This window comes from Ambystoma mexicanum, chromosome 3p (assembly GCF_040938575.1).
Source record: "Ambystoma mexicanum isolate Mex_15411 chromosome 3p, UKY_AmexF1_1, whole genome shotgun sequence".
Classification (NCBI taxonomy): Eukaryota; Metazoa; Chordata; class Amphibia; order Caudata; family Ambystomatidae; genus Ambystoma; species Ambystoma mexicanum.
In genome coordinates this window covers 747487332-747505027 of record NC_090925.1, presented here as the reverse complement: position 1 = coordinate 747505027, position 17696 = coordinate 747487332, and positions in this window count along the sequence as shown.

The following is a 17696-nucleotide window of genomic DNA, read 5'->3' as shown; positions in this document are numbered from 1 at the left end:
ACGACGCCCATAGCCTCTGTTGTAGTTTTTTCACCAGAACGTGTGGCACCAATCTTCTGCCAGAATGACTACAGAAAGCCTTGTGGAAACAAAAGCTGCAATCGCATAAGAAATTCTGTAGAGGGGCAGTAGGGAGGGAGCGATGTGGAATACATTGTCGGAACATCCCATCGAAAGAATGTTACCAGGTAAGAAAGAAACTTGTTCTTCGAGGGGATTGGTTCCTCCGACGTATTTCACATCTATGACAGACGCCCCAAACAGTACCAACGTAAGGAGGTGGGAAAGAATTTAGAATTTTAGAATGCCCAATTAAATTGCAGAATAGAGGACCGCCTTGCCAAAGGCCAGATCTTGCCCATGGATAGAATCCAAGGAGTAGTGTTTGACAAAAGTATGGACAGAGGCCCATGTGGCTGCTTCACAAATGTTACGAATGGGAACACCCCTCTGCAGGCAGTAGAGGCAGCCACACCCCTAGTAGAATGGGCCCGTAAGCCTACCGGAGGGTCTTTACCCGCCAAGCAGTAACATTCAGAAATTGTCAAGATAATCCATCTAGACAAAGTCTGTTTAGTAACAGCTTGTCCCAAACACCTTCCAGCATATCCAATAAAGAGCTGATCGTCCACTCAGGACATGTGTGAAATGTAGAAACTCAAAGCTCTCCTAGGATCCAACCTATGGAGCCTCTCCTCTTCCTTACCAGGATGTGGAGGAGGATAGAACGCCAGAAGAACAACCTTCTGGCTTAAATGAAATTCCGACACAACTTTCGGAAGAAAAGAAGGACGAACCCCAAGGTCAACACTGTCCTTATGGAACACCGTGAAGGGTGGCTTAACGGAAAGTGCCTGCAACTCACTCACTCTGCGAGTGGAAGTGACCGCAACTAAAAATAGTTTCCAAGGTCAACAGTCTCAAAGGGCAAGAATGTAAAGGCTCAAACAGAGCTCCCATGAGGAATTTTAGAACCAGCTTCAAATCCCAACCGGGCACCAGGAAAGGTGACGATGGAAACACATTAGTGAGCCCTTTGAGAAACTGGCAAATCAAAGGAATCTTAAAATAAGAACACTCCTCAGACGAGCGCTTAAATATGGACAGCACCGTCAGGTAACCCTTAATGGTACCCACTTGCAGGCCCTTGTGGGCTAAAAAAAAGCAAAAAAGACAGAACCACAGGAATGGCACATGAAAAAGGATACACATTCTTAACCCTGCACCAGTCGCAGAACTTTCTCCAACGGCAACGGTACAGGGACTTTGTTGCAGGCCTTCTGGCTGAAAGCAACACCTCCATCACGTCTTCAGGAAAGTCCCAATCCTTATACCTCAACCTTTCAGAAGCCAAGCATGAAGGTTGAAGGACTTGACCTCTGGATGGAGAACCTGACCCCCCCCCCCTCCGGTGAGAGCTGATCATCTCAGTAGGGAAGACGGCGTGGAGGGCAGATGGACATGTCGAGAAGGTCCGGGTACCACTTTGTCTGGGCCAATGCCGGAGCAATGAGGATCATCCGGTAACCTAACCTCTGTAACCTCTGCAACACGTGCAGAATGACGGGGACTGGACGAAACGCATAAAGCAGTGGGAAGGACCACTCCACTACGAACGAATCCCCTAAGGCTCCTCTTGGAGGAAATTTCCGTGAGCAGAATCTTTCAACTTCCGGTTGGCACTGGTGGCGAAGAGATCCACTTGTGGGGTCCCCCAAAGGGTGAAGATCTCCAGGAGAATCTCCTGAGCCAGCTCCCACTCATGAGAGACCGTGCTCTGCCTGCTCAGAGCATCCGCCGCCATGTTTGTGTCTCCGGCCACATGAACTGCCGAAATTGAAATTTCCTGCTGGATGGCCCAGAACCAGAGCTGCATCGCCTCTCTGCACAGAGGGAGAGACCCTGCCCCCCACCCTTTTTGTTGAGGTAGTGCATGGCCACTGTGTTGTCTGTCAGAATCGGGACATTCTTCCCTGCACAGACGGCAGAAAAGCCTTCAGGGCTAGCCTGATGGCTCTCAGCTCCAACAGATTGATATGGATTCTGGACTCCGACGGAGACCAACGACCACTGACTGCCAACTCGTTGGCATGAGCTCCCCATCCCGTGAGTGACGTGTCCGTCACGATGGTTACCTCTGGCCAGGGTAGCCAAAATGGAGCCCCCTTCATCAGATTGCCTTAGCCGGCCCACCACAGAAGACCCTGGGCGACCGAGGGCGGCACCTGAACAGGATCCGACATTCTACTGGAGGACTGCGACCACTGGAGCTTGAGAGCCCATTGAAGAGATCTCATCTGCAACCTGGCCTCTGGAACCAGAAGAATGCAGGATGCCATGAGGCTGAGCCACCTCGAGAACTCAAACGACGGGAGACTCTGGGCATGTTGAAACTTGTGCACCATCTGCAGAATGTGATGAGCCCTCACCTGGGGAGGCGATCACTGCCCCAGGGATGTGTCGAGCACTGCTCCGATGTAATGGAGCCTCTGGGTAGGTGTCAAGTAGGACTTCTTTAAGTTGAGGGAGAAGCCCAGCTTGTGAAGGGAGTGGCAGGTGACTGACAGATGATCCAGGACTTGATTGGGAGAGCGTGCCCTGATCAACCAATCGTACAGGTAGGGGTAGACGTGAATCCCCCCTTTCCTGAGATACGCTGCTACCAGCACCATGAGCTTGGTGAAGACCCTCGGGCGGAGGTCAATCCGAACGGCAGGACCCGAAACTGAAAATGCGAGTCACCAACCGCGAACCTCAGGTATTTTGTGTGCTTGGGATGAATCGGCACATGAAAGTAAGCGTCCTTGAGGTCGAGAGAGACAAACCAGTCCTGAGGTTGAAGGGCCTGGATTGAGAAAGAGTAACCATCTTGAACTTGTCCTTTCTGAGGAGCTTGTTCAAACCACGCAAGTCCATGATGGGTCTCAATCCCCCGTCTTTTTTCGGGATAAAAAAATATGGAGAATACCAACCCTCGTTCCTCTCCACTACAGGCACCAGTTCTATGGCGCCTTTCTCCAGCAGGGATTTGATTTCTGGCGCCAGGAGCGGATCCGGACTCTTTAAAGAGAGATTCCCTGGTGGATTGTCGTGAGGCCTCCGCCGGAAAGGAAGACAGTAGCCGTGGGCTATGATCTCCAGAACCCACACATCTGAAGTAATGGCATGCCATTCTACAAGATGCTGCGCCAGCCTTCCCCCAACCGGCGAACCATGGGACATGGCCTCATGACTGAACTGAAGCGGCTGCGGCAGTGCCTGAGGGCAAAGAGGCAACTGCCCGAGCAGCCTTGGCACCTCCAGTACCTTGTTTTCCACCACTGGCACTCCAACGGTGGCCCCTTTGACTTGCAGCTCCCGTAGATCTACCAAAGGAAGAGTAGTATCGAAAGGAGCCTCCCCTCCATTGCTGTCCCCTAGGATCAAAAGGCGGAGGTTGGCAAACTGCAGCGCTCAACGACTTCGCTGCAGCTTTGGAGGTCTGCAACCTCTCAATGCTCTCGTCAGCCTTGCTGCCAAAAAGATGTTCACCATCAAAGGGCATGTTGAGAAGCCGGGCTTGTACGTCAGGAGCAAACTCTGACTTCCGCAACCACGCAAATCTGCGCATTATGGTGCTCGCCGCCATGGACCGGCTGACACAACCTGCCATGTCCAGACCCAACTGAACGGATTCACACATGGCACCCTTGCCACCTGAACAAGAGCAAGAAAACCATCCTGTTTCTCTCTCCCCTTCAGAAATATGTTCAGCCGCCAAAGAGACACAATTCCACAGAGTGTGAGTGAAACGTGCTAAGGCACACACGGAGTTGGCTGCCTGTAAAGACATACCCCCTGAAGAAAACACTTTCTTCGCCCAGCCATCAAAACACTTGTCATCCCTATCAGGAGGGATGGTAGGGTATGACGCCTGCTTTGCTGGGGCCGTAGCCACCTGCACCACCACCTGAGTGGGGTGCGTAGTCAAGTAGCAGGGGTCGCTACTGGCTGGACAGTATTTTTTCGGCAAAGACTTGCTCACTGCCGGGAGACTCTCCAGAGCAGTCCAAGTCGCGGACACCCTTCTCTGTAAAGCCATATGAAATGGCAGAACCGGGTCAGTGGGTGGACCTTGGTCAAGGATATCCATCATCAGGTCATCCTGCAGAAAATCCACTGGTGGCGCAGACAACCCCAAGTACTCCGTCACCCTCGACATGAGTCGCCTGTACGAAGATTCACCTTGCGTACCAGGCTCAGGCCTGCCAAACTCAACCTCCGGGGAGGTATCAAGAACACTGGCGTCGTGCAAAGACTGACGCATGTCTTCCAACTGGCTATGACTAGATAACCGGTCATCAGGAACCTCATCGGGAACCAAACCTTCCTCAGACCCTTCCTCCAACTCAGAAATATAATCCAGAGGCTGGAACAAATCCCTGGAAGAGGGCACAGAAAAAGGCTCAAATACAGGCCTTACCGACTTCTTCAGGGCCTTCCTCAGTTTTTCCACCGACACACGGGGTACCCTCTGGTAAAACCTCCACAAAAGGCGTTGAGGGCGTCGACAGATTCGGCATCGATGTCGAGCGTGGCGCCGATGGATTCGACACAGGCCTCGAAGGCAGAGCCCCGAACGTGTCCTTCAACGGCCTCGGCGCAAATGGCATCGATGACTTCCTCGGCGGCGGAGCCTCGAGAGAGTCCCTCGATAGACATGGAGCCGATGTCTTCTTAGAAGACCTCACAGGATCCACGGGTCTCGAGGGCGTCGAGGACAGGGACCTGGAGAGGGCATGGCTAGATCGATCCACCTTGTCTGATCGGGACCTCGAAGGCTCCCGATGATCACGCTGACCGCCCGAGCCCGAAGGTGTGCGAGAGGTGGCCCTAGCACATTCCCTGCCGGCTTCTTTCGAAGGCGCGGACAGAACGGAGCCCTGCGATTGGAAAATCGCCATCATCGCTGTACGAAATGCATCCCATTCCACAGGAGAAGAATGCTTGTTGGAACAAGCAACCCGCCGAAGGGCGGAGTCCTCGGACGAGGAAGGCGACCGATGACGACGCTTCCGCAAGTGCCTCGAAGAGGCAAAGGAATGGCGGGACCCACTCCGAGACCGAGACACCCTGGACTTACGCCGACGACGCGGAGGGTCGCCTCTCGAATCGTCGGTCGAAAGCCCAGCGGATTTGGACTTTCGGGGCTTGGGCACCCTACCGACAGAAAACTTCTTCCACTGCCGCAAGGCCTTAGATGTTAACGACTGCCAATCGTCACAATCATCCGTGGTGTGGTCGCCACCGAGGCACCAAAGGCAGGCGTCATGCAAGTCCGTCAGCGACATCTTGGAACCACAGTCCCGACACTTCTTGAAACCCGGCCACAGGGTAGAAGAAGACAAAGACATGATATCTTCACAAACAAACAAGTTCAAAGAACAGATAGAAGTACTCAGAAGAACTGAGGCGCACCGCGATCTCTGAAGCGAACACGTTCGCAGAAAAAAGGAACTGAGGCTACGGGAGTCGTGCATCCTACTTATAACATCCGGTAACGTCGGCTCGACGGAGGCCCTCGATGACAGCGTATCGACGTCATTGACGCAGGACGCAGACAATTTTCAGAAGCAGTACAGCTGTGGTGATTACCTGTCATAGATGTGGAATATGTCGGAGGAACCAATCCCTTCGAAAGTGACGTTTGCTTTCATCAATCTTACTGCACACCTGCTGCACAACCAAACAAAGAAGAAAGAGACATAGGAGCAAACAGCAACTACCGAGAACTGAACGTCAGAGCAACATGTTAAGGAGACAAATGTTTTTGTTGTAATTGCACAGGTCCGTTAGTGTACAATAGTAGAAAAGCATGATGTTTTCTGTTTGTGCCCAGCAATGGCTTCCACCCTAGAGTGGCTCGAGGAGAATTTTCTGCATGAAGAAATGAGTGATGACGATAAGCCCATTGTTATCCGCCGCACTGTGAAAAGGGAAAGAGTTACTGCAAGGGCAAGCACCCTGGAATGGCTGGAGGAAAATGTTTCCAATGATCAAATGAGTGAGCATAGTAACCCCATAGGTAGGGAACGAGCTAGCAAAAAGAACACAATCGCAATGTAAAACTTCATTTCAAGTAACCACATTTGTTCTCTTAACAGAACATACCGGAATGCAAAGCTGTACACCAGAAGCAGCATCTTTTGCACAGGAACATACGGCCACCAAAACGGAACTGAACGCTGGGCAAAGTTGACCGCCTGGACGCCAAAATCGAGCAGTTGCTCCTCCAATTTGCTGCCTTGAGAACGTTTGTTGAAGAACATACAAGGGAAAAAATAAGATATCACTGCCCAACTTGCACATGTCTGCCTTCCCCAATTCCCAGCCCCCCTGCCCCACAAAATCAGTGGCATGAAAGACGCTTTGATGAGAGCTCAATCCCTTCTTCCCCTCAGCAGCAGCTTGTTTAAATGGAAACATCCCCAATATATGAATCTGTTTCTTGTCCCCCTTCCCTTTCCGAATAGTTGCTATAAATGTGAGCTAATAAATATTGCAATGTTAATTTGTACAGCGTGTGTAAGATCCTTTTTTGTTTTTACGTTTAACAAGGCCATTGTAAGTGAGAAGGGCACAGCAGTAGGGGGGATGAATACAAGTGAGAAAAATGGAGGCGGATGACCCCCGCACCTGGCTGCCCTATGCGCAATCACAATACAATCATCCGTAGGACGCCAGTACGGCCGCATGTTTGCATGCACACATCCGTCTAGAAATAGTAACAGCAGCGTCCATTTATCTGTGGCACAACTCCTCACATACCTATATCGTCCTGTAAACGTGTGGTATAGTCGTAGTAACTGGAAGCATACACCCTCGTTCTGTACGTATTTTTCCATGTAAACATCCCACCTACTCTATAATGCTCACAGTAAGCATAGGTAGAACTGTGCAATGTGCAAAACCATAAGTAGGCCGGGGGTGGGAAATGTATCAGTAGTACAACTATGCACGTGCAACAAAGTGTAACATGCAATATACGTCCAGCAGACAAGCTTGAAAATGGCGACATCACCATAGTAATGTAGCAACGTTGCGTGTCGTCCCTTATTTGGCAGACACAAGCCAGAGCCCTACACATCAAAAGAGAACATTTCTCTACAATGTACAGAGTGTTACAGTGATAGTGCACCCTTACAGCGATCCTCCACTCTTCCTTCCAGTTAATGGCACTTTGCGATGTCACAATGCGCCCTATAAAAGAGCACACCCTACAATTGCTCTGTTTGGCTTTCTATACAAGAGCACCAGTGTGCAGTGATTGGTGCAGAAATAGCTTTCTCACCAAATCTGTGCCTGCAAACAACTTCTCCAAGTAATGGCCACCAGTAGGGGAGAACATTTTCAAAGTGCTTTTGAGTCAATGGTCCGGGAACATGGCAAACACTGCCCCCTACCCAAGTAAGGTGCAACTCAATTCTTCTACTTTCCACTTACCATTTGTTATCCCTGTGGTTGTTCCGCTTTGTAAAATCTCCCTTCCACTGCTGTCTTTTCTGGCGTCTCTTATAACAGGTGAAATGCTACACAGCCAGACAACAGGGTGAACAAAAAGGCTCTTTTCAGAGCCACCTTCCAGTGTTCAAAATAGAACTTCAAATGAAGCATGCAGGCGGTGACGCAGCTGTTACGCTCATCTGGTATCCACCAGGGGGGCACTCGGTACTGGATGGAGGTCTAAGCGCTATCCCGGACCCCTCTCTGCTTGGTTATGTGCCAGATGTTGGGTAGCGCCTATAACAGGAGAATGGAGGGTTAAGATGCTGGTTCTGTGATGGATGGGCTCCCACCTCCCTTGGAGTTATTGCTCACCTTAGGTTTTTGTGTGTTGAACTCTCCGTCCTGCGTCTCTGTGCAGGGGCGCGTGGTTGGTGCAGGCGTTCCGTGGCCCTAGTTGCTTCACTGGTCCGTGTGCCCTTATGTCGGGTACAGACCGGCTGTGACTCCGACTCTGCTTGCTGTCTTCCACAGAATACATAACCTGTTTCCTATGTACACTGGTCACCAAACCCTATCATAAGTGCGCACAGTAAATTAACAACACTACAGTAACCTACTGTACAATCTGCACAATTACAATACCACTGCATGCATCCATACATCTTATGCAACTCTCCTAACTTCTCCAACATTTGCCTCCTTGCTTTGCACTGCCACCATGTACGTCGTTAGGTCACTTTCATTGTTATGTACACCATTTCCCAAAAACTTAACCAATCCAAATGTCAGTACAGCGCATAAATCATAGATCCCCAGCCACATTGCAACCACTACCGTACCTCTTTACCTTTTCAACTTCTGTTACCCTTTTTTCTTCTGTAAAGAAAACACCATTTACAGCCCATAACCGTCTTACAATGTTTAACAAACCTTCACACTAACTGCTTTCCTTTCCTAAACAGTAGCCCCAAAAAAGGTCATGCAGTATTTATGCAAGTCATTTACGTGCTCCTCAGTATGCATATTTACAAACTTGCTCTACCGCTCACTCTCTCTCCATACATTACATAGACCTTTGTGATGGCAGTAAAAAAACGCTGTCACACTGCCATGTCTCCATTCCCAGTAACTTGCAACTGTCATTGTACTTTCTTTTGCTTCCATTCCTCCCCATCCCCTCCAAATGCAGACATACAAGGCTCCACAAACATGGAACGCACGTCATACACAAAAGCACCTCACCTTCTACGCACTCGTACACTGCTACATTCCCTGTTCTGCCCTTTGTATGCTCTTTCACACAATTACTACGTCTACGCACCCTCAGTGTAGTATACGATATAACCGACACAGGTGCATGCAGCGGTCAACCTGCACACAAATATGTACAACTCACATTTCTTTCAGCCGCTTCTTACCAAAGCAGCTACTCCATTCTCCAGCAATCCAAGGTAACCCACATTACGTTTCTTATTGTATTACTTTCGTTGTAAACACACTGACGCATTGCGTTGTGGGTCCAACTACACTCGCTACCACCGTCAACTTTTGTAAAAAAGCAACATATGAAAAAATCATGTTGTCCCAATGGTTCCAACACATTTTCTTCTGTGCACCCGTACAATCACTCTATTACCTACAAACCAGACACCAAAGCAGTGAGTTCAGATATGGCGCTGCGCATTAACACACATGTCATTGTTCCTGAGCCATTCAGCTATTACAACATTATCCTTCCTGCAAAGTTTTGTCCTGTACGCTACAACTAGTACCCGCTAATTACATGTCCTCTTTCTACTCAGATATGTTGAACCCTACTGCACATGCCACTCCTTCCACATTCCAATAGACGGCTGGTGGACCAACCATCGGAAGATTACCATAAGCAATGTCTTTTCCATCGTTATTATCTGGGCCGACCACTATGGGTCGGTATGTCCACTTGTGGTTCCTGCTATACGAACCAACCTGCAAACCTTCATTCTATAAGCCATCCCAGAGGCACTGCATGCTACTGTTACGCTCACCTAGTATCCACGGGGACACCACCCAGCCCTGGTTGGATGATTTGCACTCTCAAACCCTCTCCCGATCCCTTGGTAAGGCCTCTGGTTAAAGATGGGTCTGCAATATAGGAGAGCTGGATTCAATACCAGATTGTCTTTACCTTTTCCCACCTCCCTTGGCCTCAACTCCTTCCTCCCCCTTGGGCCTTCTCCTCACTGTAATATTGTAAAAGGTGGATTCTCCGTCCTGCTCCTCGTGGCAGGGGCGCGTAGAGACCAAGTTACTTCACTGGTGCAAGCCGCCTGTGGGAATCCAGGCCTGCTGCGACTCTGTAGGCCGTAGGTTTGCTGCTTTACAGTCTTTATATGCAGTTCTTCTGTTCCATTTAGTTCGAATAATAATGTCTTGCTTCTTTCCTTTTAGGTATGGAAAGGTATTTTGGTGTTGTCATACAGTTTGAAGATGAGCATGGGCCAGTAGGCAAAAGCGCGGTGTGCGCGACGCTGTTCGGTGAATAATGCGCGATGCGCGGCGCTGTTTCACCTTTTATATTGCTAACATGTGTCTTTTCTCTCCTTGCAGGTCGCGATGTTCCTCGCCGAGGGACGTAATGTTCCAGCAATGATACTGACCAGGAGATGACTACCCAGGTAGGAATTGTGTGGCTTTCTTCATTCGGGAGGAAACGCAAGTAAACGCTTTTTAATGCTGTCTTTCTTCCTCCTCTTTCCAGGTTATGGTATTCCATGATGCATTCGGTGTCGGATGATGGAGTTCGTACCTTCAGGTGAGTGGAACTGAAGTTGGCGATGGATTGAAGACAGGATACTATTCCAGGTAAGTTTTGTAGTGTTCCTTCTCTCTCCCAGGTCCTTGGTTTCAAGTAAGCTGGCATCAAAGAACTGGACACGGTGAGCGTTACGTTACGCTGCCCACAGCAGAACAACACGAAGCGTGTTCTGCTGTTTGGGTGCGGTTTAAATAGTCTCAGGTAAAGTAGTCCAGGTAAAATAGTCCCAGGCCTGCCACACCAAAAGTAGTCCATGTAAAGTAGTCCTAGGCCTGCCACACCCAAAAGACTAGACCGCATAGCTCAGTTCCTTGTAACTGAGCTATGTGTGTGCCTCCATGTTGGCTGAACCACCCCCACCCCCCAAGTTAAATAGTCCCAAGTAAATAGTCCCATTCTAATGTTGGTCTTCATAATGGTTATGAGCCTGGCACCAAAGGCACCAGGACTGACTCCAAGAGAGTCTTGGATAAGGTTTTAAGGCCTTTGACCTGGCCCTAACTGGAAGGCCGACTTGCCAGTGAGGGCCAGGGTTATGGGTCATGACAGCTATCTTTGCTACCTTTCAAAGAGAATGTATTCTTCCGCATGGACCACAAAGCAGCACTACGTACTGTTCCTGCTGTGCTACACGAGAACAGAAGAACATAATGGCACAGATGGCATTGGTCACTGTATTTTGTTTGCAAAATAAAAGAGCAGTGAATCCACCAACAGCGTTTACAATCTGTGGCAAAATAAAGCACTTCCAACCACTCACCATATTATTAGTAAAGTATGGAATGATCTGGAACGGTACAGTCTGTCTGGGCAAGTCGCTTTTTCTTTTGTTTATGTTGTTCCCTTCCAGAGCTAGGTGCTCATATGACAGAGCGCGCTACGCTTGGAACGCCCATAAAATAAATACCTGGAGTGCACGGCGTGAGAAACGACTGTCCACAAGTAAAGTCACTGACGCCAGTGACAGCTGTGATGGTCTATGCGGTACACAGGCATTGCTAACGGAAGAGATGCACACATTACAATTGCACACACTTCAAGCTCCACCGACTTCCTTTCGTCATCTGAACAAGTACGCCAAACAAAGGTAACAGTCAGATGGCCTGCCATCCTGTATATAGCTCCACTCAACGGCGTTCATCATGTTGCTCGCTGCAAATATATGTGTGTTCGAATTTACATTCTCCATAGTGTTCATATGTAATACTTATTAACTCGTGTCATGTCGCACTGCGTTCCTTCTCTCTGAACGTACTAGGTATTATGAGAGGTGTACCATACTTTACATTAAATTTTGTCATCTCAGTATGTGAATGGCAACAAGGCCAATAATGGTCACCATATTCAAGTGCTGTCACTTCACACCACCTCTACTGTTATGGCACCTGCAAAATGTCCTCCACAACCATGCTGCAACAGTGAGCACACACAGTAGACATATATATTTCCAGCCCTAAACGCTGGACTTACATATCAGTGTAAGAACTGACCCAAAGAAGGGGAACATAGTTAAACCTACTTCTGAACCATGTCAACATTGTTACGTCAAACGCCCGTAGCCATCCATACACAGCAGTACACACTTGCCACTCCCAACATAACATGGTACACCAATTAGAGCAATCCCTATACCATCTGCAATACACTCCCTAACCCCAATAGCCTCTCAAGGTTGTCACCTGTGCACCTACCACACAACTGTTTATGTGTTAGTATTTGCGTACATGTGCCATGTCGCAAACATTACGTACTAAAACAAGCCTTGCATTTCCCACTTTCTTACTGCACTCCCTGAACCGAACCTCTGTTCACGTCCACACCCCTCCAAACACAAATGATGTCTTATCTCTCTGCAATCCCCCTTTACGACCTGCACCATGTCCTTCACATTAATTCTGCAAAGGCGCAGATCTTACAGCTTTTACATATTTACAAGTGTATTGTATAGCACAAGGTAAGCTTATAATTTACTGCCTACAAGTACGTATAGATACAACAACGTACTCAAACAAGGCAACATTCTCACACCTTCTTCCTACCAGCGCCCACACTGTTACAGCCAAGGGCCGTACCCATGCACACAAGCCAGTATGGGTTTTACAGGCACTAGACAACATGGCACTCCGACTGCAAATATCCTCATATTGTCTCCAATGCACTCCCCATCCCCAATAGTCTGCCTGCACTCACCAAAAAATAATCGCCTACACAACTGCCCACCAATTAACTATCTATGAGCACCTGCATACAAATTCCTTCCATCTGCCAATGTCTACCTGCCCTCCTTAAAGCAAGGCTGTGGCCAATCCCTAGGCTCTTGGGTACATAGGCGAATACACCCATGCATGGAAACATGTCAGCACTTACCCTTTCTGTCCACAGGTACATATTGATTAAGTAATACACCTAATCAAGTCAACTTTCTGTTACCTACTTCCAACCAGTGCCCACCCTCATATGTGCAATGGCCCCACCCATGTGCACAAGTCTGTATAGGTTTTGCAAGCACAATACAACATACCACTAACACTGCAAATATCCTCATATTCTTTCCAATGCACTCCCCATCCCCAATAGAGTCTGCCTGCACTCACCAAAAAATAATAGTCGCCTACACAACTGCCCACCAATTAACTATCTGCGAGTACCTGCATACAAATTCCTTCCATCTACCAATGTCTACCTGCCCTCCCTAAAGCAAGGCTGTGGCCAATCCCTAGGCTCTTGGGTACATAGGCGGAGGCCTATGGCCTCCACCCATGCACCTAATTGCTTAGTCGTACTACACACCCACTGGAAGGCAATACAGGCATGCATGCTAACATTTCCAACGGTGCTTGCCTGCCTACACGTATGTATATGTACAGTGAAGGAGTGAACCAAAACAGCATTCGCACATCTACTTCCAACCAGTGGCCACACTGTTACAGCCAGAGGCCATTGCCATGCACACAAGGCAGTAGGGCCTTTGGAGGCACAACACAACATAGTACACCGACTGCTAATATCCTCATGTTATCTCCAAGGCACTCACCCCCATCCCCTATACAGTCTGCCTACAGTGACCAACATATCATACTTTCCTGTACAACTACCCACCAATCCAGTGTATGTCAATAGCTGCGGGATTGGTGCATATCGCAACAGTGCGCTGCCAAACAATCCTTTTTCTCTGTGTCGTTATGCACTCCCTTGAAGCAACGCTGTAAGCAAACTCACCCGCCTATCTAATCGCCAAGTGCCTCATTGCTCTCCCATATATTCAGTCCTTACATTATGGGGGTTGTACCCAAGCCGTACGCGATTTCTAGATGGCATGGCCATGCACTGAAAAGCCTACGTCTTTCCCAGACCCACAGCAATCCAAGTAAAAAAGCAGGTTAATATTTCCTCACAAACCCACCGCAACAAAACTCAAAATGCACAACCTCAACATAACCACCGGCAGCCATAGCATACAGCACAAAACATTTGCAATATCTTCGCTTCCCCCTCTTTCACCCAGCCAATCCTGCAAAGCAGTCTTTCCAATGCCTTTCGGCACACCACTATCCTCAGATACACCATGGTGGCGTCTCCCAAAAACTTTGATGCACAGCACGCTTCCCTCCAGCCAACCACCGGCCGCGTCCACTGTTCACCGACAGCACGGCGTACCGCGACCCAATCAGACATCGGTCCGCGGAGCTAACAAGGAAATGGGTCCGCACAGTGGATCCAGATATCGCACATTTTTTGGGATGTACATTTCAGTGTTTTGAAAAAAAATTACCGGTCCGATTTCCACCGAACACACAAAAGCACGCTTTGTGGCCCAAGCCCCCGCGCCAGGTGCAAATTTGGTGAAAATCTGTCCAGCCGTTCAATCTGTAGTCATGCGCAAAGTTTTTCCCCATTCAATCTACGAGGAAAAAAAAATGTGGGACCCCCTTATAACCCCCCCCTCCCGGCACGAAACCTCACCCAACTTGGCAAAAGAATTCAGAGCCACCCATATACTTTTTTTGCAAAGTTTGGTGAGGATTCGTCCAGGGGGAGCAAAGTTATAAGCAGCTGAAAAAGTGCTCTTCCTATGAGTTTAGTAACTTAACCATAACTACACGCCCGCTACCGCGGGCCGTGTGATATATATATATAACATTATTTTTGAAATCACTGAGGATTCCCGGTCTGACGACTGGGAATATTCAGGCATGTGAATCTATGAAGGATTCAATGCTAGAGAAAGGGGCCTATGGCATAGGAGTAAGATAGTCACTACAGTGAGTAACTTTGTTATACTCCTATGTGCCACCCCCTTTCCTCCATTCTTTTGGGAGATTCCCAAGCATTGAGCTATGAAACAGGTTGATGGTAAAGTGGCTTACAGAGAAAAGGTTTTCAGCACTGCCTGGCCAAACTGGGCATCTGCCCGGGAACTGAGAACAAGACAATAGTGCTTACAGAAAGCCAAAGGCAAGGCCAATGTTGCTGCTTTGGCAATGGTTTCCCATGGAACATATTTCTGAAAAGCAACAGCTGCAGTTTTCCCTCGCACCAGGTGTGTGTGGATGCCCTTTGGAGCTTGAAGGCCTTGTACTGAATAATCTTCCGAAATACACAAAGCAATCCAATGCGAGAAGGAAGCCTTGGAGGATGGGGTTCCTTTTGAATTCCCAAAGCTAATGAAAAGTTGATAAGAGCCTCTAAGGTCGCTCATTCTTTGTAGGTAAAACTTGAGTGCCCTGCTGACATCCAAATTATGGCAGACTTTTTCTCCATCTGACGCTGGGTTTGGAAAGAAAACCAGCAAGGAAATTGATTGTTAATGTGAAATTCAGAAACAATCTTTGGAAGGAAAGAAGGATATGTGCGGAGCACCACCTTTTCCTTGTGAAAAACTAAGAAAGGATGCTCAATAGAAAGGGCTTGTAATTCACTTATTCTTCTGGCCCATGTAACAGCTATTAAGAAGGCCACTTTCCAAGTGATGAACTTGAGTTCTGTAGTGGCCAGAGGCTCAAAGGGTTTGTGAACAAGAGCAGAGAGGACAACATTGAGATCCCATGTAGGATGAGGTGGCTTGACCGGAGGGAAAAAATTAAGCCCAGCAAAATGTCTCTTTATGACAATTATCTGTGCTAAGGTAAGCCCCAATGGCAGACCAATAAGTTCTGCTTGACAAAATGTGGATGCCTTTGGCTGCTAGATGTGATATGAATGACAGGACACAGTCGACAGAAGCTAAACAACGGTCAAACTGTTTGGCAAAGTACCAGTAACTGAATCAAAGCCATTGCTTTTGTACTGGGGTTGTGTTGAAGGCTTGCACGCTGCCTGAATTATATGCATATTGTCTTCTGAGAGACTAAATTGCGCTAGGGATTTGAACTCGGGAACCATGCTACTAAGCTGAAGTATTGCGGGGAGGGATGGCACACCTGTTGATTGCTCTGGTGCAGAAGATTGGGAATCTGTGGCAACCTGATTGGATTGCGTATTGACAGATGCTGAAGTTCCGAGAACCAGAACCTGGCTGGCCACCAAGGAGCTATGAATAGTAGAGTGCAATTGTTGGCCAGAGCGTCCGAGGAATCAAAGGCAGAGGAGGGAAGGCATACACTTGCATGTTGTTCCATGAAATCTCGAGAGCATCCCCCAAGGAAGATGGACCAAGTCCCTCCCCGGAAGCATAGCGCAGAAGCTTTTTGTTATGCAAGGGAGGCATGGTATCACAAGTAGACACAGACACAAGATTGGCAAGTTCAACAAACTTTATTGTAGCTTGAAAGGGGGGGGGGTGAAAAACTCCTAGCTTGCCCTATAGCTAAAGATGGGAGTACTCTCAACCATCAAAGTAAAAAAACACAGTCCTAGTCATTTGTCAGTCAAAATAAAATGGCCTATACCAAAAAAACAATGATTACCTTCCATTACTCTACTACAATAAATATGCATAGGCAAAGATGTATATGTAAAGGAGAAAGCAGTGTTCAAAACAATATGTCAAGGTAACCGAGTTCAACTCCCTTCCCCATGTTTTTAGCATAGGATAAGGTGGCACACTTGGGTCTTAGAACACACTCTGGCTTTAGGCACAAGGATGCAGCTCAGGACGCAGACCATGGTCTTCCATGAATAAAAGGCTCTTGGTTGCATAAAGTATTTTGTTCACACAAAGTTTATTTGCAGGATGCCTTGGGTTCATTCAACAAAAGTTCCTTTCCTCCAGGATGCATAGTTCACAAACTTCAGGCTTTATAGTTCACATAGGTCTCCCTTTGTCGGGCTCGGACTTTCCGATCACACTTTCTCACAGTTATTTCACAAGGGAACTGGAAAGGACCAACATTTCCTTGATCTTTACCTTTACACTGTGTTCTGCAGTGAAACAGTAGGGTTGTAGGTCCAAGAACCATTGCATGACTCAAGGGTTAGACTCTTTCCTCTGACTTATCCATACTAAGGGTGAGTGGTTAGTGACAAGTGTACATCATTTCACCAGTCGATAGTATCGAAGGTTGAGGACTGCTCATTTGATGGCCAGGGCTTCTAATTCTAATACAAAATAGTTATTTTCTCTGGGGAATAGTTTACGACTAGCAAATAGGATGGGATGTTCTAGACCATTATGTACCTGGGATAATACTGCTCCTAATCCTGTCAAGGAGGAATCGGCTGGAATGTAAATTCTTTGGAGAAGTCTGCCACTTTTAGTACTGGGTTCAGAGATACTGTGTTTTAGGTAGTTAGAACAGATATCGTCTTCTTCAGTCCAGCGTACTTTGAGGCTCTGCCTTATTTTAGTTTGTCAGTCAACCTTGATGTGTTGTCGGCGTACCTTGGGATAAACCTATGATAATATGAAATCATTCCCAAGAATGCCCAAAGAACTCCTTTGGTCTTGGGTGTGGGGGCGTCAAGAACAGCTTTGACCTTTTCTTGCTGCGGCTGTACACTACCATTTCCAACAAAGAAGCCAAGATATTTTACTGCTGATTTACCTAATTTGCATTTCTTTGAGTTGGCAGTCAATCCGGCTTGTTGGACTACCCTCATAATAGTGTAAAGATGGGAAAGTTGGTCTTCCCATGTTTTGCTATATATGATGATATCGTCAATGTAGGCCCCACAGAAATTGGAGTAGGTTTGGAATATCCTATCCATAATTAGTTGAAAAGTTGCTTGAACCCCATGTAGGCCGAAAGGCAGGACTTTAAATTGGAATAGCACTATTTGGGTCGGAAAAGCTGTCCTTTCCTTATCAGGTCCATGCACCAGGACCTGCCAATATCCCTTTGTTAAATCCAGGGTTGACAAAAATACAGCACTTACCAGCATATCTCGATACGAGGGATGGGATACGCATCAAAGGCAGAGATGGCATTGACCTGCCTGAAATCCATGCAAAACCGCTAGGATCGGTCGGGTTTGG